Genomic DNA, 20,359 nt, shown 5'->3' on the forward strand with positions numbered 1-20,359 from the left:
TCTGGCGCGGAACGAGTAAATATTTCAGACAGTTTAATAATTCTTGACTGATGGTTTATATGCTTGCAAGCTATCGATAGCGCACGACAAGGTCAAGACTTTATCTGGGTACACTATTTGATCAAAAGTATCCGGACACCAGGCTGAAAATAACTTACAAGTTCGTGGCACCCTCCATCGGTAATGCTGGAATTCAATGTGGTGTTTGCCCACCATTAGCCTTGAAGACAGCTTCCTCTCTCGCAGGCATACGTTCAGTCAGGTGGCGGAAGGTTAGGTGGGGAGTGGCAGCCCATTCTTCTCGAACAGCTGCACTGAGGAGAGATATAGATGTCGGTCGGTGAGGCCTGGCACGAAGTCGGTGTTCCAAAACATCCCAAAGTTCTATAGGATTCAGGGCAGGACTCTGTGCACGCCAGTTCATTACAGAGATGTTATTGTCGTGTAACCACTCCGCCACAGGCCGTGCGTTATGAACAGCTGCTCGATCGTGTTGAAAGATGCAATCACCATTCCCGAATTGCTTTTCAACAATGGGGAGCAAGAAGGTGCCTAAAACAGCAACATAGGCCTGTGCGGTGATAATGCCACGCAAAAGAACAAGGGGTGCAAGCCCCCTCCACGAAAAAGACGACCACACCATATCACCACTTGCTCCGAATTTTACTGTTGGCAATACACACGCTGGCAGAACACGTTCACCAGGCATTCGCCATACGCACATCCTGCCATCCGATCACCATATTTTGTGTACCGTGATTCGTCACTCCACACAACGTTTTTCTACTGTTCAATCGTCCAATGTTTAGCTCCTTACACCAAGCGAGGCGTCGTTTGGCATTTACTGGGTTGATGTGTGGTGTATGAGCAGCCGCTCAACCATGAAATCGAAATTTTCTCACCTCCCGCGTAACTGTCTTAGTACTTGCAGTGGATCCTGATGCAGTTTGTAATTCCTGCGTGATGGTCTGGATAGATGTCTGCCTGTTACACATTGTAACCCTCTTCTACAGACGAGATGGGTCTGTATGCTTTTGTGCTGTCCGTGTCCCTTCACGTTTCCACTTCACTATCACATCGGAAACAGTGGACCTAGGGATGTTTAGGAGTGTGAAAATCTCGCGTACAGACGTATGGCACAAGTGACACCCAATCGCCTGACCAGGTTAGAAGTCCGTGAGTTCCGCGGAGCGCCCCATTATGCTTTCTCACGATGTCTAATGACTACTGAGGTCGCTGATATGGAGTACCCAGCAGTAGATGACAGCACAATGCACATAATATGAAAAACGAATGTTTTTTGTGGGTGTCCAGATTCCCGCTGGTCCTACGTCTAACCGAGCGTTCGCGAAGTGTGGCGAACAAGACGACTGGCGTGACGTCACAAGTTCGTTGTGAGACCCGTATTTCTCATGGGCCACGGTCACGTCGAAATGGCGTCAAATTTGCGAGAAGTCCTGTGAGCTGAGTGTGAGCCACGTGGGATTCGGTGCGGGCCCTGCGCCTCTAATTGATGCCAATGGCAGAGAGCGGCAGCAGAGTGGCGATCAGCAAACAAGCGGCCGCTGCCAGCCATTACGCACGCTGGCCAGGGTGGGGTGGGGTGTACAATGCGGGCGACGCGACGCTAACTGGAAGATTGTGGGGCCGGCGGGCGCGCCTGCTTCGTTTAGGCGCATCAGCGCCAAGTGTCCCGCTCCATTCAGCCGCCGCTCTTTTATTTATTGTTTGGCTATTATGCCCTTGCTGGCACTCAAAGAGCTTCCGCCGTATGTAGCCGCGTGCGGGCCGGGACGTCATGGCTGGCGGCGCGCCGCTTCACATCACGTCACATCCGCCTCCTCGCCCTCTGCCTGCTGCGCACAACACTGGCGACCCTGACACAGACTGTCCTCTTCCGTGCCGTTGTTCAGCAAGAGCAGTAAATATCTAAGATGTAGACATACGGGAGATAAATAATTCACTTTTATTTCCAGTATTTCAGGTAGAGGTTATTGAGGCTTACTTACACACGAGCAAAACAGTCACTTTTTATCGTCAAGCACAATTACCCCGATTTTCCGGCAGGTATGTTACCTTCATGTTCCCACGTACACTATCTGATCAAAAGTACCTGGACACAGTGGATATTCATATGGGTGTGTCTACCCATCGCCTTGTGACACCTTGATCTCTGCTGGCTACACTTTCACTGAGCTGTCTGAGTGCCTCTGCAAGAAACGGTCCTGTTATATGTTGCACCAGCCAAAATGAAGTCCCACTGCGAATGCTATTCTCGAACACGGGATGAGTTGGTTGATGTTTGTAAGCAGATGGAAGTCGCCCTCATTAATGTCAGGGGTTTGGCGGCTGCTGTGAATCGGTGTGGTGGAAGAGCTCCTGAGGGTCGTGTATCTGTCGTACCGGCACCAAAGGTAGCTCAACTATTATCCTCCGCTGTGGGTCCTGGCTGCTCTGCAGAAAATACAGCATCTGTCATTACTCGTTCACATGACTGCGAGTGGCATGTCAATGGTGGATCTAAACGTCCTGTACAGGGAGGGCAGGGCTCAGGGAAGAATTAGGGAGTTTTACGAATCCCTGTAATCAACAAATTCGTGGTGCTGTCTTTCACTGAATCTGAAACTGAGCCAGTGGGACTCGCGTCACCTGTTACGGGGAAACCTGTTTTGTCCGGTGACGAGAGGAGGCAAACGCAAAAGGGTAGGGCTCTATTAATCTTCGGAAATCGAAAGTACGGCAAATGATGGTAAGCCTTAGGGAATTGGCAGCAAGAGATATGAGAGGACTCCCGTGCACTGAGTGTGTATGCCTGGGAGTCTCTTTCAACATGTTGAAGAGTCTATTCCAGCAACCATTGGAGGAACAGTGTGCACCCCACTGCAGATGGTGGCGCACATTGTAACGAACGATGCCTGTCGTCTGTGTTGTGAGATAATACTTGGATCATTCCAGCGACTGCCAGAGAAGGTAAAGAAGACCAGCCTTGTGCACGGGGTTTCAAAGAAGCTCACAGTTTGCACCATTGTTCCCCAGATTTGACCGTGGTTCCTTTGGTTCTGAGTCGAGTCGAAGAACATTCAGAGACTTCGAAGGTTCTGTGACAAGCTAGGCTGCGACTTTCTCGACTTGCGCCATAAGGCTAAGAACTGTAGGGTTAGCTTAAAAGCGTCAGGTGTGCGTTACACATCATATGCTGCTACTCGGGTAGCTGACTGTATGTGGGTTGCTTTTTAGATTAGACTACTCTCCATCCAATCAAGATAAAGATAACTGTAGGAAACCCTGAAATATCATTGTAAGATCGAACTACACTCCTGGAAATGGAAAAAAGAACACATTGACACCGGTGTGTCAGACCCACCATACTTGCTCCGGACACTACGAGAGGGCTGTACAAGCAATGATCACACGCACGGCACAGCGGACACACCAGGAACCGCGGTGTTGGCCGTCGAATGGCGCTAGCTGCGCAGCATTTGTGCACCGCCGCCGTCAGTGTCAGCCAGTTTGCCGTGGCATACGGAGCTCCATCGCAGTCTTTAACACTGGTAGCATGCCGCGACAGCGTGGACGTGAACCGTATGTGCAGTTGACGGACTTTGAGCGAGGGCGTATAGTGGGCATGCGGGAGGCCGGGTGGACGTACCGCCGAATTGCTCAACACGTGGGGCGTGAGGTCTCCACAGTACATCGATGTTGTCGCCAGTGGTCGGCGGAAGGTGCACGTGCCCGTCGACCTGGGACCGGACCGCAGCGACGCACGGATGCACGCCAAGACCGTAGGATCCTACGCAGTGCCGTAGGGGACTGCACCGCCACTTCCCAGCAAATTAGGGACACTGTTGCTCCTGGGGTATCGGCGAGGACCATTCGCAACCGTCTCCATGAAGCTGGGCTACGGTCCCGTACACCGTTGGCCGTCTTCCGCTCACGCCCCAACATCGTGCAGCCCGCCTCCAGTGGTGTCGCGACAGGCGTGAATGGAGGGCCGAATGGAGACGTGTCGTCTTCAGCGATGAGAGTCGCTTCCGATGGTCGTATGCGTGTTTGGCGCCGAGCAGGTGAGCGCCACAATCAGGACTGCATACGACCGAGGCACACAGGGCCAACACCCGGCATCATGGTGTGGGGAGCGATCTCCTACACTGGCCGTACACCACTGGTGATCGTCGAGGGGACACTGAATAGTGCACGGTACATCCAAACCGTCATCGAACCCATCGTTCTACCATTCCTAGACCGGCAAGGGAACTTGCTGTTCCAACAGGACAATGCACGTCCGCATGTATCCCGTGCCACCCAACGTGCTCTAGAAGGTGTAAGTCAACTACCCTGGCCAGCAAGATCTCCGGATCTGTCCCCCATTGAGCATGTTTGGGACTGGATGAAGCGTCGTCTCACGCGGTCTGCACGTCCAGCACGAACGCTGGTCCAACTGAGGCGCCAGGTGGAAATGGCATGGCAAGCCGTTCCACAGGACTACATCCAGCATATCTACGATCGTCTCCATGGGAGAATAGCAGCCTGCATTGCTGCGAAAGGTGGATATACACTGTACTAGTGCCGACATTGTGCATGCTCTGTTGCCTGTGTCTATGTGCCTGTGGTTCTGTCAGTGTGATCATGTGATGTATCTGACCCCAGGAATGTGTCAATAAAGTTTCCCCTTCCTGGGACAATGAATTCACGGTGTTCTTATTTCAATTTCCAGGAGTGTACATCCCTCTCACAGGTTAGAGTATTAAAATCCTAATAGTTAACTACGGACGTATTCGCAACAAAGTGCCAGAGTTCGAAGTGCTCCTGAAAAGCAGCGAAGTTCGCAATATCTACATCTACATCTACATCCATACTCCGCAAGCCACCTGACGGTGTGTGGCGGAGGGTACCTTGAGTACCTCGATCGGTTCTCCCTTATGTTCCAGTCTCGTATTGTTCGTGGAAAGAAGGATTGTCGGTATGCCTCTGTGTGAGCTCTGATATCTCTGATTTTATCCTCATGGTCTCTTCGCGAGATATACGTAGGAGGGAGCAATATACTGCTTGACTCCTCGGTGAAGATATGTTCTCGGAACTTCAACAAAAGCCCTTACCGAGCTACTGAGCGTCTCTCCTGCAGAGCTTTCCACTGTAGTTCATTTATCACCTCCGTAACGCTTTCGCGATTACTAAATGATCCTGTAAGGAAGCGCGCTGCTCTCCGTTGGATCTTCTCTCTCTCTTCTATCAACCCTATCTGGTACGGATCCCATACTTCTGAGCAGTATTCAAGCAGTGGGCTAACAAGCGTACTGTAACCTAGCTCCTTTGTTTTCGGATTGCATTTCCTTAGGATTCTTCCAATGAATCTCAGTCTGGCATCTGGTTTACCGACGATCAACTTTATATGATCATTCCATTTTAAATCACTCCCACTGCGTACTCCCAGATAATTTATGGAATTAACTGCTTCCAGTTGCTGACCTGCTATATTGTTGCTAAATGATAAGGATCTTTCTTTCTATGTATTCGCAGCACATTACACTTGTCTACATTGAGATTCAATTGCCATTCCCTGCACCATGCGTCAATTCGCTGCAGATCCTCCTGCATTTCAGTACAATTTTCCATTGTTACAACCTCTCGATATACCACAGCATCATCCGAAAAAAGCCTCAGTGAACTTCCGATGTCATCCACAAGGTCATTTATGTATATTGTGAATAGCAACGGTCCTACGACACTTCCCTGCGGCACACCTGAAATCACTCTTACTTCGAAAGACTTCTCTCCATTGAGAATGACATGCTGCGTTCTGTTATCTTCCGATGTCATCCACAAGGTCATTTATGTATATTGTGAATAGCAACGGTCCTACGACACTCCCCTGCGGCACACCTGATATCACTCTTACTTCGGAAGACTCTCCATTGAGAATCACATGCTGCGTTCTGTTATCTAGGAACTGTTCAATCCAATCACACAATTGGTCTGATACGCCATATGCTCTTACTTTGTTCATTAAACGACTGTGGGGAACTGTATCGAACGCCTTGCGGAAGTCAACAAACACGGCATCTACCTGGGAACCCGTGTCTATGGCCCTCTGAGTCTCGTGGACGAATAGCGCGAGCTGGGTTTCTCACGATCGTCTTTTTCGAAACCCATGCTGGTTCCTACAGAGTAGATTTCTTGTCTCCAGAAAAGTCATTATACTCGAACATAATACGTGTTCCAAAATTCTACAACTGATAGACGTTAGAGATATAGGTCTATAGTTTTGCACATCTGTCCGACGTCCCTTCTTGAAAACGGGGATGACCTGTGCCCTTTTCCAATCCTTTGGAACGCTACGCTCTTCTAGAGACCTACGGTACACCGCTGCAAGAAGGGGGGGGGGGGGGGCAAGTTCCTTCGCGTACTCTGTGTAAGATGGAACTGGTATCCCATCAGGTCCAGCGGCCTTTCCTCTTTTGAGGGATTTTAATTGTTTCTCCATCCCTCTGTCGTCTATTTCGATATCTACCATTTTGTCATCTGTGACACAATCTAGAGAAGGAACTACAGTGCAGTCTTCGTCTGTGAAACAGCTTTGGAAAAAGCTTTCTGTACTAGGAGCAGAAAGCTGGTTGAACCTTGAAATTGATAGCAGTGAGATTTTTGGGGAAATTTTAATTGTATATTGGAAGGATAGACAAATAGGAAATGAAGGTGGTGTATTTGTCGCAGTAAAAAAGAAACTCAGATTCACCGAGATAGAAATTGAAGTTGCTTGTGAGATTGTTTCGACAAGACTCAATATCAGTTGCGGGCATAAGAAGGTAATTAGATCCTCCTATCGCCCACCAGACTCATCCCCTGATGTAACCGATAACTTTAGAGAAAACCTCAGTTTGCTTGTATATAGCTTCTCCAATCGTACTGTAATTATCGGTGTAGACTTCAATTATTCAACAGTCTATTGGAAAAACTACAGTTTTGGTAGTGTGGGAGTGATAAGACATTCTATGAAAGTAAATGCCTTCTATGAAGACTACCTAGAGCAGATAGTTAGGAACCCCACTCATGATGGAAAAATAGTGGTTCCAATGGCAACAAACAGACCTGACCTCTTTGAGGATGTCCACATCGAAACTGGCATCAGTGATCTTGACGCGGTTGTGACAACAATGATCACTAGACTATAAAGGGCAACTAAAACAAGCTGAAAGATTATATGTTCAGTAAACTAGATAAAAAGTTAGTAGTGTCATAGCCGGCCGGTGTGGCCGTGCGGTTCTAAGCGCTTCAGTCTGGAACCGCGTGACCGCTACGGTCGCAGGTTCGAATCCTGCTTCGGGCATGGATGTCCTTAGGTTAGTTAGGTTTAAGTAGTTCTAAGTTCTAGGGGACTGATGACCACTGAAGTTAAGTCCCATAGTGCTCAGAGCCATTTTCAGTAGTGTCATATCTCAATGAATAACTTGAAACTTTCAGCACAGGGGAGGAGCATGTAAAGTAACTCTGGCTCAAATTTAAAACAATAGTTGACCATGCATTGGATAGATATGCAACCAGTAGAACAGCTCATATCGTAGGGAACCTCCAAGGTATACAGTCACTGTAAAGAAACTTCTAAAGAAACAGAGATTACTTCATAATGGGTGTTAAACAAAGCGTAGAGCTATAGAAAGAGCGATGCTGGGTGAAACGCGTTTGGCTGTCAAGAGAGCAACGCGTGGTACCTTCAAGGACCATCGTAGTAGAATATTGTCAAATGATCTTTCACAGAAACCAAAGAAATTTTGGTCGTATGTAAAGGCTGTTAGTGGCACCAAAGTTTGTGTGCAGTCCCTAGCGAGTGAGACAGGAGCTGAAATTGAGGGTAGCAAAACAAAAGCTGAAATGCTTAACTCCTTTTTCAAATGTTCCTTTACAAAGGAAAATCCATTAGAATCGCCTGAGTCTAATCCTCATACCATTGAAAAGATGAGTGAAATAAGTATTACTGTCAGTGGTGTTGGGAAACAACTGAAATCATTAAGACTGAGCAAAGGTCCAGGGCCTGGTGGAACCCGTATCAGATTCTATGAAGAATTTGCGGCTGAGTTAGCCCTCTTCTAACTGCAGTCTATTTTACATCTCTAGAACAAAAAACCGTGTCCGGTAGCAGGAAGAAAGCACCCGTCTAGAAGATGGGTAGTGGAAGTGATCCACAAAACTAGCGTCAAATATCCTTGACTACGATCTCTTGTAGAATTTTAGAATACATTCTGAGCTCAAACATATCTTCAACAGAATGACCTCTTGTAAGTAGGCTGTTTAGGTTTTTTTATTGGTAACGCCACCTGTGTATGAAAATCACTGGCTGTGCTGTGTGCAGTCTGTGGCTAGTTTGCATTGTTGTCTGCCATTGTAGTGTTGGGCAGCGGCAGCTGGATGTGAACAGCGCGTGGCGTTGCGCAGTTGGAGGTGAGCCGCCAGCAGTGGTGGATGTGGGGAGAGAGATGGCGGAGTTTGGAAATTTGTAAGATATACAATGATCTGTTATGTATATTATGAGTTTTCAACATTATTAAGGTAAATACATTGTTTGTTCTCTATTAAAATCTTTCATTTGCTAACTATGCCTATCAGTAGTTAGTGCCTTCAGTAGTTTGAATCTTTTATTTAGCTGGCAGTAGTGGCGCTCGCTGTATTGCAGTAGTTCGAGTAACGAAGATTTTTGTGAGGTAAGTGATTTGTGAAAGGTATAGTTTAATGTTAGTCAGGGCCATTCTTTTGTAGGGATTATTGAAAGTCAGATTGCGTTGCACTAAAAATATTGTAGCGAAATATTGTGTGTCAGTTAAAGCACAGTCTCGTGTATAATTCTTCAAAAAAGGGGACGTTTCATATGTCGACCCTTAGCCGAGGATACCTCACTGGAATCTTCTGATTTTTTCCTTGTAGTTTGTGTAATTAGCGTAGATTTTGTTTATTGCTAGCGCGTAATTGTAGAGAGAATCTCCTTTGTAGTTGCAGTCTTTCATTGTTGTACAGTAAAACAGTTGTGACATGCATGTAGATTTGCACCAAGCATTTAAGTAGACATTATTTCCATTTCTATGTTAATGTGTTATCTTATTTTGCTCTTCAAATTGTGCTTTTCTGTGTTATCGTGTGAAATATTGTGACAATAATGGCGTGTGAAAAACGTAACACTAGGCTCCAAAGTAAACTGAGAAATAATAGTGACGACGAGCGTAGCTTATCAGCGCCGCCGAGTAATGAATTTACTAATGTCCAAAGTAGTAATTTGGTAACTGTGCATAGGGAAATGGAGCGGGCGTCAAATAATGGTGTAGACAGTGAAACAGGTAGTGAACAGGGAAGCATTATCGATCGATCGGTCGACAACAGCTCGCCTCAGGGATCGGGAATAACAGAACACAATATTGCAAATACTGTAGACTCAGGTTTTGGGTTCTCACCGTTTTCTCAAATGAGTCAAGACACATTTTCCGCTTGTCAAAATGTGAATGTTGCCGGTGCAAATTCACTGCCGAAAAGCACTGAGGAACATGTTTCAGACACCAATGCATTGTTATTACAATTAATACAACAAATGGGACAAACACAGCAAAAGCTTCAAAAATTAGACACAATGGAACAAAATCTTCAAAAGTTAGACACAATGGAACAACACCAGAGACAAACACAGCAACAGCTTCAAAAGTTAGACTCATTGGAACAAACTCTTGAACAAACACGTGAAGATTTAACTACTGAGTTACATAACATTGAATCGAAATGTCAAAAAGTCTGTAATGACGTAAAAACACAGATTTGTGAGCATTTCCAACCTATTTTTTCGCGTCATGAAAATGCATTACAGAATCACGAAGCAGCCATAAAAGAACTGCAAATTATTGTTCATGAAAATCACGATACCTTGCAAGCTAAAATTGACTCAGTTGCATCTACCGATTCGGTTACACAACTTGCAAAAACTCAGGAAAACTTAAAAGACACAGTAGATACGATTTCAACACAAATGGACACTCTGAAACTTGGTTCAGAAGAACACACAGAGGAATAATTTCACTATCGGATAAAGTAGCCGAACTTTCAGATCAGTTCACTAACTTATCTACAAAGGTAGATGATGGTCTGAATGACACAAGACCTGTAGCCATCACTGACACTGAAGAGTATCAAGAAATTAGAAAATTCAAACAAAATCAAAATCAAATCAATACACAGTACAAAAGAGAAATCCGGGAAGTGCAAGATCAGTTGGCACAAGTAATACAAGAATTACGTATTTCAGAGGACACTCGCGCCCCAATATGGGAAGAGGGACTTAGAAATACGGAAAAGCCGCAAAATAATAACATAGGGCATTTCGGAAGTTATGAAAGAAATTGGCAATGTGCACCGAATTTTGAGATGGAACGGCCGACACGACCTAACAATGACCGATATGCGACTCGCCGACATGATGATTTTGACTATAAGCTGTTCATTACTACACGTAAATTCAAAACATTTAAGAATTCTGGCAAGGACATTCATCCACAAGCATGACTCCATCAATTCTCTCATTGTTTTCCTCCCAACTGGTCGTTAGAACACAGGTTAGAATTTGTGTGTGGCTACTTGAGAATGAACCAGCTGTAAGAATGCGATCGGTCATTCACGATTGTCACAGTGAAGGAGAATTTTACCATACCTTCCTCTCAGCATATTGGTCTCAAGCTACACAAGATCGAGTAAAACATAGTATCATGATGATGAAACACTTTGAACAATCTGAATTTTCCAGTCTTGTCAAATATTTTGAAGACATGTTGCATAAGAATCAGTATCTTTCAAACCCATACAGCCCCTCAGAACTCATCCGCATTTGCTTACTCAAATTGCCTGAACATTTACGACATATTATTTTAGCAGGACGTTGCAAAGACGACATTGAAGCTTTTCATGGACTGTTACAAGAAGTAGAAATTGACACTGACAATCGCGGGACGCGAAAACAGGAGCACAGCAATTACAGGTCACATCCGTCACAATTCCGCAATGACAGCAATAGTAACTGGACATGACAAGGCTATTCTTACAACGTAAATCGTGACCAAAACAGACATCACCCGTATGACAACCATTGGCAGAGTAAAAATAATTACAGAGAAAGATCGCATTTCCATAGTAATGACTATCACAGAGACAACCAGAGAAACAGACAATATGGGAACAAAAATAATTTTTATCAAGGGAGAAAGAATAACTTTAGATGCAATGGTCCAGCGCGCAGTTACGATTCAGGGAGAAATTCTCCACCACATGACCGACAAGAAAGAAACTACAGGAACTACCGACATGATGACAGACGATATAATCATAACGACAGACGTGAATTTCATCAGAACTGGCGGGATTCTCACACGGCTGGGCCCTCTCGGCAAGGCGAATTTGTAGAAGTTAGATCTCCTAATCCCAATAACGACGCGCGCCAACAAAGAAACAGACAATGACCCGCACCGCAGGCAGCCACCTGCGCCGGCTGGCTCAGAGAAAAATAACACAGACGCTAACCTTGAGAAAAGATTTAGTATTCCTTTCCGACGTATACCACACGATGATTCCGTTGAAGCTGGAGCTCTGCATAGTAGTAAGAGTAAAGGCTTGCACCACATTTCATATATAAAACTGCTTATTGAAAGATTATCTGCTTTTTAACTTAGTCTTTGCTATAAAATTTTTCACTTCACATTTCTAGTATGCTTTGTCAGACTTAAGAAACTGTTAACATGCAACAATGTTTGAAGTTAAATATCCAGTCTAGAACCTAGGGAACATTTTTAAAGATATTACGAATGCATTGTTATAGTGAACAGATGACACAGTGTTGTTATTTGTACATTCTTGCATGTTAGTTGCACAATTATGTAACGACTATAAGGCTTACATACTTAGAACATATGCTGGTACTGCTAATGAGATTTTAATGCAACATTTTGGTTTACTTGAAAATACATTCTGGATTTAAAGTACTTTCTGTGAGATACCAGATGACACAGTGGTTAGTTTATGTGACAGCTACACGATTTTATCACGACGCTACTAATGAGTGACAATTTACAATGTTGCTTTTGCGGTGTTTCTGTTTTATATCTGCACAGTTTTTCTGTATTATTCTGGAAAGTAAAATATGTTTTAGTAGTAACTTTTGTGGTATAGCTACAATGAGACAGCCTTTTAAGTAGCACAACAATACGTTACAGCACAGTACTTTCTTCATCACAACAATAAGCGTAATAACTACGATATCTATACACAAAGCATTTCACTTTTGTTTATCATGAGGTAAGTGCATTGACTTCTGCAGAACTTAGCTTTCGGAGGACGATAACTACGACACTTCCACAGAGATTATGTTGCGACAAGACGCACAGTTTAGCGCTACAGTACACGTATTTGAGTGATTAATCTTATACTTAAAACATTTATTTTTAAAGATTTTTGAATTACAAAGAAAGTTTTCTGTGATACATTTCATTCCATTGCTGTAATCTGTAACACCTGAGGGTATAATTACATTAATCCTCAGGGGGGTACACGCTTACTTTGTGTACCATGTGTTTGGCAAGCACAAGGAGCCCTAGCTAATATGGTATTTGCTTACACAACTTTACACATCGGTACCATATTTCTCTAACACATAATTACACAGCTATCTGATCATTTAACTCAGAGATAAACATTTTTTTTACTACATCAATGACACATGTTTACGTAATTACACAGTTGGATAACTTCACACTTATGAAATTGTATTTTGTCTGTACTTTGTGAACTGTTCATATTTTTTCGGAACCATTGTGATACTATGAGAGCTTTGAATGATGTATTTGGTAAGGGAGCATGATTTTAAAGTACGTTTGAGGTGGATGAAACTTTTGACATGAGCAGAGAATTTTTTTTAGGTTTTGAAATTATTGGAGGAAGCTACGACGTTTTTGAGATTTGACTGAGGTGTTATGATGCTATTATTACGATGACTATGTGCATTATACTGTTGAGGTATGTTTAGGGTCAATAAGCTGATGCTATATGAGTTATTTGAGTATGCTACGTATCTGTTATGATGAAATATTGAAGAAGTGTTGACAAATAAGGTAAGGAATAATGAGTAGTGGTTAGGGACTCTGGTTTGTGAAAAAGGTTGTTGGAAACCAAGAATCGTATTTTAAGAGTTATGAAATGTGTGTACATGTGTGAATGTATCACAATGCCACTGAAAATTTTTTGGACACTTATTTTCATAGGATTTTGTTTCTACACATTTGCAACGCAAATTCTCGACCTGTGAAATTTTTTATATGAGACTGTCACTTTAGCGGAAGCTGCTGTCGTAAATATTTCGTTAAGAAAGGTAAGTGATTTGACGCAATGCGTTTTGGTCGTCCAGCTGAAAGGTAGTCGTCTGACAAAAGAAAGCCATTAGGTGGAGAGAAAAAAAAGGAAAGGGCCATTATTCTCGCTATTGACGTTCCTTTGTAGAAAGCATCGCAAATATGACACGCTCATTACTTGAAAACATAAGATTACTCGTACTTTATGCTACTTACTGAAATGCTTATGAACTGATGGGAAATATTCGTACATCAGCACACCTGATTATGACAAGTGTCTTTCTACGAGAATTGAGAGAATTTCTACTAACTTATGAAATGCCATATGGCTAATGAATGACGTTTCACGCCTTGCTTTGCCTATTTTGTTTAATATCTAGTTTCTAGCTGCACTACAGCATTGGTTAAAATAAAATTTTATAGATGTACTAATATAAATATTTTCTGTCTACAGATCCAGTAAATAATAGTTTTGTGATATATTTCCAAAAAAAATGAGGGAGCACAAAAAGACATTTCCCTTCACAGGAACTGCATACATAATTTTCTTTACAATACTTGGTAATTTATTTCATAGAATAAGTTTTTATGGTACACCACTTTAATTACATAGACATTAAGATGTGAATAGACGTTTCCCTTATATGCATTGTTGTCTTTAGTGTACTATTTTTTCTGCTTGAGCATTGTCATGTTTAGGTATAAGTTATTTCATTTTATGCTGCTGTTTGCCAGGCGTAGTGAAACTAAATTTCACTTTGCATTACTCTGTTAAGCCAGTTTACTACTGATTTATTTTTCTTGTTTGCTGCACAGTGCCTTATATTAGTTGTAATTTATGCTGCTTGCTTTGCCTTTTGTATTTTTGTCATTGCTGTTTATGTTAATTGTTTTGTGCTGCTGCATTGCCTCGTCCCTTAGTTTAGCATCTGAGCTCAGTAGATTTAAGTTAGCTTAAGAGGGGGTAGCCTATAAGAGAATGAGTTGCGATGAATTTGAAGAAATGCACTGAGAGGCTATACGAGAAAAGTACAGAAAGCAGGTATAGATAGGACTTTTGGAAATAATGAAGAACGAAGGGAGATCTCCGAGAAGTAAAGAAAGTTTTGTTTGCAAAATACTGCAGTAAAATAAACCCTGTCCTTTCCTTTTGTATTATTGTACTATGTGTTTGTGTACCCTTGTGAATTTGTGTACTTCCTGTCTTTATGTGTTTATCTGATAAGATTTATGTTGTAGAATTTTTCTAGTACTAAGCTACATTCACTATGATGAGGAATACTGTTATCCTCAAATATAATTTGCATTAATTATATGTTATTTTCTTTGTAAAGATGTTTATAGACATTATTAATTCTGTTTTGTTTCAGTGCTCATGTGTGAAATTAATGTTTCAAAAACTATTTTCATTATTTTATTTATTTACTTATGGCATAATTCCTGTAACACTGATGTATATGTTTATTTCTGTTCTTTTGTAAAGTTTGTGTTACTACAAATGTTATCTGTATTGTTATGTTCTTTAATAATGTATTTTGTACCTTTGTAATTGTATTTTCATGTTGTAAATTTATAATTGTATAGACACCAGTTCTTCAAATTAAGTTACATTTCACTGCACACGTTTCTGTTGGTCATAGTATATGGACAATATGTGAGAAGTAGGGACTGATAGTGTTTGCACGTGTGTTAATAATTCAGCAAGGCACTGGATAACAGTATTGCTGGTTCTAAGGACATTTCAAAAAAAATTTTTTCTGTGCGTGCAAAAGTGGTGGTTTATGGACTTGCTATATTCTCCGCAAGACTCTTCGATGGTGACTGTGCACCTGCACAGTTGCAACAGATGGCTGCTGGCCGTCTCTACAAGGACTGCAGTGGGTCTGCAACTTTGATGGCCCACCAGTACCATTATTTCTACAAGGACTGCAGTGGGTCTGCACCTCTGGTGGCCCACCAATACCACTACCGTAATCTCTACCAGGACTACAGTGGGTCTACTCTGTGATGACCTACCTACCAATATTCTTCAAAACGTCGAATGACTCTGCTGTGGGTTTGCTCTGTTGTGGCGCATTACATGTCTGCATGTCAAGAGTGAGCACTGTCTTTTCGTTGGAAGGACAACACTACTTCTTCAAGACTGTATGGAAATCCACTACTTCCGTGTGCATTTTCTTTTACTGCTCAGACTTTGAGAAAAACACTGCTATTTTACTGTGATGAACGATCAGGACTGTCTTTATGGACTGTGAGAAAATTTTAGCTTTTGACCAACATTGTATCAATAAGTGTGTGCATTTGATATCTTTGTTATTGTAATTATAAAAAATTTTATGAAATGATTATTGGCCACTGCCCAAAACAATTTGTAAAATTTTTTGTGGGGAGCATGGGGGCTATGTAAGTAGGCTGTTTAGGTTTTTTTATTGGTAACGCCACCTCTGTATGAAAATCACTGGCTGTGCTGTGTGCAGTCTGTGGCTAGTTTGCATTGTTGTCTGCCATTGTAGTGTTGGGCAGCGGCAGCTGGATGTGAACAGCGCGTAGCGTTGCGCAGTTGGAGGTGAGCCGCCAGCAGTGGTGGATGTGGGGAGAGAGATGGCGGAGTTTGGAAATTTGTAAGATATACAATGATCTGTTATGTATATTATGAGTTTTCAACATTATTAAGGTAAATACATTGTTTGTTCTCTATTAAAATCTTTCATTTGCTAACTATGCCTATCAGTAGTTAGTGCCTTCAGTAGTTTGAATCTTTTATTTAGCTGGCAGTAGTGGCGCTCGCTGTATTGCAGTAGTTCGAGTAACGAAGATTTTTGTGAGGTAAGTGATTTGTGAAAGGTATAGTTTAATGTTAGTCAGGGCCATTCTTTTGTAGGGATTATTGAAAGTCAGATTGCGTTGCGCAAAAAATATTGTAGCGAAATATTGTGTGTCAGTTAAAGCACAGTCTCGTGTATAATTCTTCAAAAAAGGGGACGTTTCACTCTTTCAGACAGCATGGATTCCAAAAACATCGATCATGTGAAACCCAACTCACACTCTTCTCACATGACATACAGAAAGTTTTGGATTAAGACAATCAGGTAGATGCAGTATTTCTTGATTTCCGAAAAACAGTACCGTACCTACGCTTATTGTCAAAAGTACGCTCATATGGAGTACCAAATGAAATTTGACTGTATTGAAGACATCTTGGTAATGAGGACGATCATGGATGGAGACTTATCGTCAGATGTAGCAGTAACCTCGGGTGTGTCTCAGGGAAGTGTGTTGGGATCTTCGTTTTTTCGTGTTGTATATTAATGACATTGCGGACTATATTAATAGTAAGCTCAGAATTTTTGCAGATGATGCAGTTATTTGTAATGGAGTAGTGTATGAAAGAAGCTGCATAAATATTCAGTCAGATCTCGTAAAAACCCATTCAACAGGTAAGATTGCACAAAATATTTATTTACTTAAGACAGCCAATTTGCTGTCAACTTTGAAACTTCTTAATTAAAGCAATATTTTATGTGATCTTGGCTGGTGTATGGTTTTTTTACAATTAAAACAGATCGCCCTTCAGGACTCTCTAAATGAGAAAATTCTGTCAGTTCTTGATAAGATTTCAAAGCGGTGCAAAGACAGGCAACTTGCTCTAATTGTTCGGAAATGTAAAGGTGTGCTCTTTACAATGACTATAGTATCAGTCACAGTTGCAATCGACCAACTCATACAAATAACTGGGTGCAGCATTTTGTAGGGATAGAAAATGGAATGATCATATAGTCTCAGTTTGGGGGTTAAAGGAGGTGGAGGACTTCGGTTTATTCATAAAATACTGGGGAGATGCAATCAGTCTGCAAAGGAGGTTGCGTACAAATCACTCGTGCGACTCATTCTAGAATATTGCTCAAATGTGTGTACCCATACGATATAGGACCAACAGGGGACATTGAACGTAAACTGTCAAGGGCAGCACGAATGGTCTCACTTTCGTTTGACCCATGTGAGGGTGTCATAGAGATGTTGAACTGGTAAGTGGTTGAAGACAGACGTAAATTATTCCGAAAAAGTCAACCAACACTCAGGAACTGGGCTTAAATGATGACTCTTCCCGTGTATCTCTCACTTGGTATCTTGAGGACAGGATCAGAATAATTGCTGCACGCAGAGAGGGTTTCAGGAAATCATTCTTCGCGCACTCCATGTGTGAATGGGACGGGAAGAAACACTAATAAGTAGTACAATGGGACTTAACCTCCGTCATACACTCGATTGTGGTTTTCAGAGTATAGCTGTAGACGTAGATGTGGAAGAACGGCAGCCCATTCTTCCTCAAGAGCAGAAACCAGAGGACAATGGGGCCTGAACCGAAGTCGACGTTCCAACTCATCGCCAGGGATTCCATTAGGTGGAGGTCGGGACTGTGTGCAGGCCAGTCGATTTTAGGAATGTTATTCTCCACAAAGCATTGTTTCATAAGTGCTGCTTTGTGACAGGGTGCATTGTTACAGCGATACAAAAAATTATCGTCTGCGAACAGTTCGTCTACTGTTTGCAGTGTACGGTGCTGTAAAGTGTGTTCATATACTTCCGCATGTAGCGTCCTCTTATGCGTAACAAGGGCACCAAAACTTCACGACGAAAATTTCCTCCAAGCCGTAAGGCCACCCCTTCTATACTTCACTATTGACGCTACACATTATGGCAGGTAAAGTTCTCTGCGTAATCGCCAAACCCAAAGCCTTCCATCGGACTGCAACAGGACATAGCGTGATCCGTTACTCCAAATCATGCGTTTCCAGTCATCCACTCTCCAGTGACTTCGTCCTTTACACCGCCTCAAGCGTTGCTTAGAGCTGACTACAGAAAAGTAGGGCTTTTGACAGGCTGGTCGACCGTTGTACCCCGTCCCCTTAAACTTCTTACTCACAATCAGTGTGCTAGCTGGACAGCTGACAGCGCTTTGAAACTCAAGAATGACCCTTCCCGCTGATTTCATGCAATTTTTTTAACAAGCACGCTCCACAATGTTCGACAGTCGCAGTCCGTTAGTGCACAAGGTCTGCTGGGCTTGATTTAGCTGTTCCATCGGGCTTTCACTACACGCTCACACCTCCAACAGTTGGCTGCGGCAGCTTTAGAAGGTTTGAAAAATCCATGTTGGATTTGTTACTTGGATGACATCCGACGACACGTTCGAAGTCACTGAACCTCCCTGATGACCCATTATGCTCTTACTGCTTCTCTGTTAACAACACAGGACTCCCATCTCCTTTCATGCTGGCAAGTTCGCCTCTCGAGACATCTTTTGGTCAGTTCCTATTACATAGAGGTATCCAGATAATTTGACCACATAGTGGAAACATGTTCATCGCTGTCACAGTCATCATGTGATGTTTCAGTTATTTTTACGATATTTAATAAAAGCAGCCGCGCGGGGTAGCCGCGCAGTCTGGCGCGCCTTGTCACGGTTCGCGCGGCTCCCCCCGTCGGACGTTCGAGTCCTCCCTCAGGCATGGGTAGGTATGTTGTTCTTAGCGTAAGTCAGTTCAAGTTAGATTAAGCAGTGTGTAAGCCTAGGGCTGATGACCTCAGCACTTTGGTCCCATAGGTACTTAACACGAATTTCCAAAAATTTCCAAATGAAACCAAAATGCAAAAAAATATAGTAAAAGAACTTTGTATCCCAATTTTCTGTTTGTCCCCGAGACAAGAGTGACACGAAAATTACGTATCGTCATTGCCTCAGCACGAGAGCAATTTGAGACCAGGTTAATTCAACCCCTTTCATACTGCTACCGTTACTGACGCTCGGTATGAAGAAGGATGCCTGTATTCAACGATACTTCATGGGGCGCAGCTGACCATTAGGACCAGCCTGCAAATAATAACATAACAGACTTGGAGAGCTCTTTGAGAACGTTCTTGGTACAACTCGTTGTAGTAACAACCGTTTAAGGTGACAATATATAATAGTGCCTATTCTGACAGTGTGCTGTTTCCTTGGTGGCAATCCAGCAGGGTCATTCGTGGTTACTTTTATCGGTGTCCTGGAGCGGTCAACACTTAATCACCGCGGTCGTCACTCAGTCTGTTGTGATAGGCGCACTTATTGGAGTGAGGAGAGCCTTTGAAAATCGAGTATGACGATTACTGTTCGCGAGACGTAAGTGATTTACACGATCCACATGACTGGAAGGCAACCACGGTCTGCCGTCTGTATAACACCTCGAGATAATATGGCGGTAACACGACTACATGCTCCACCGTTTCTCCTCATTCCCTGTTTCGCTCGTCCCAATCCCATAGTGGCTTCCTTTATGTCATTTTGTAATTTTAATTTAGGCTTGATGATGTACGAAATCTTATATTGAATACTAGTGCCGTCTTTCCTTTCGACTTCAGTACTTAATATTCTTTTTCCTATTTGTTCGTAAATCTTAAATGTTGAATACTTCTTCTTCCATTTCAAGGAGCTTATTTTGGATCGTTCCGAAAGCAAAGAAGTTTAACAGAACTGTTGTCACCATCTCCTCATCGGTTGTCCAGTATCGAGTCGTTCAGTGTTGTTAAAGTGTGATGCTTTCCGTGGCAGGAGCTCAGATGGAATCCTTTTGATGTGATAATATCATTGTCTCTTTGTTAGTACCTAATCTCTTCTGTCATTGCTGTTTTCACTTCCAGTTAGTGTCTTACGTCCACTTCACACTCTGTCTCTTAACATTAATCGAAGAAATGATCTTAGAAACCTCCTCTCAGGTGCTTCAATTCCTTGTTCCTCTCCTTTTCGTAGAATCCAGTTTTTACTACCGTATGTAAGAATAGGCTTACCAGTCTTAGTGTTTTCTCTTTCCTCATACCATGAGGTGACAAAAATCATGGGATTAGCGATATTCATGTATACAAATGGGCTAGTATCGCGTACACAAGTATAAAAGAGCTCTACATTGGCGGATCTGTCATTTGTGTCCAGGTGATTTACGTGGAAACGTTTTCGACGTGAGTAT

The sequence above is a fragment of the Schistocerca nitens genome, chromosome 7, assembly GCF_023898315.1.
Source record: "Schistocerca nitens isolate TAMUIC-IGC-003100 chromosome 7, iqSchNite1.1, whole genome shotgun sequence".
Taxonomy (NCBI): Eukaryota; Metazoa; Arthropoda; class Insecta; order Orthoptera; family Acrididae; genus Schistocerca; species Schistocerca nitens.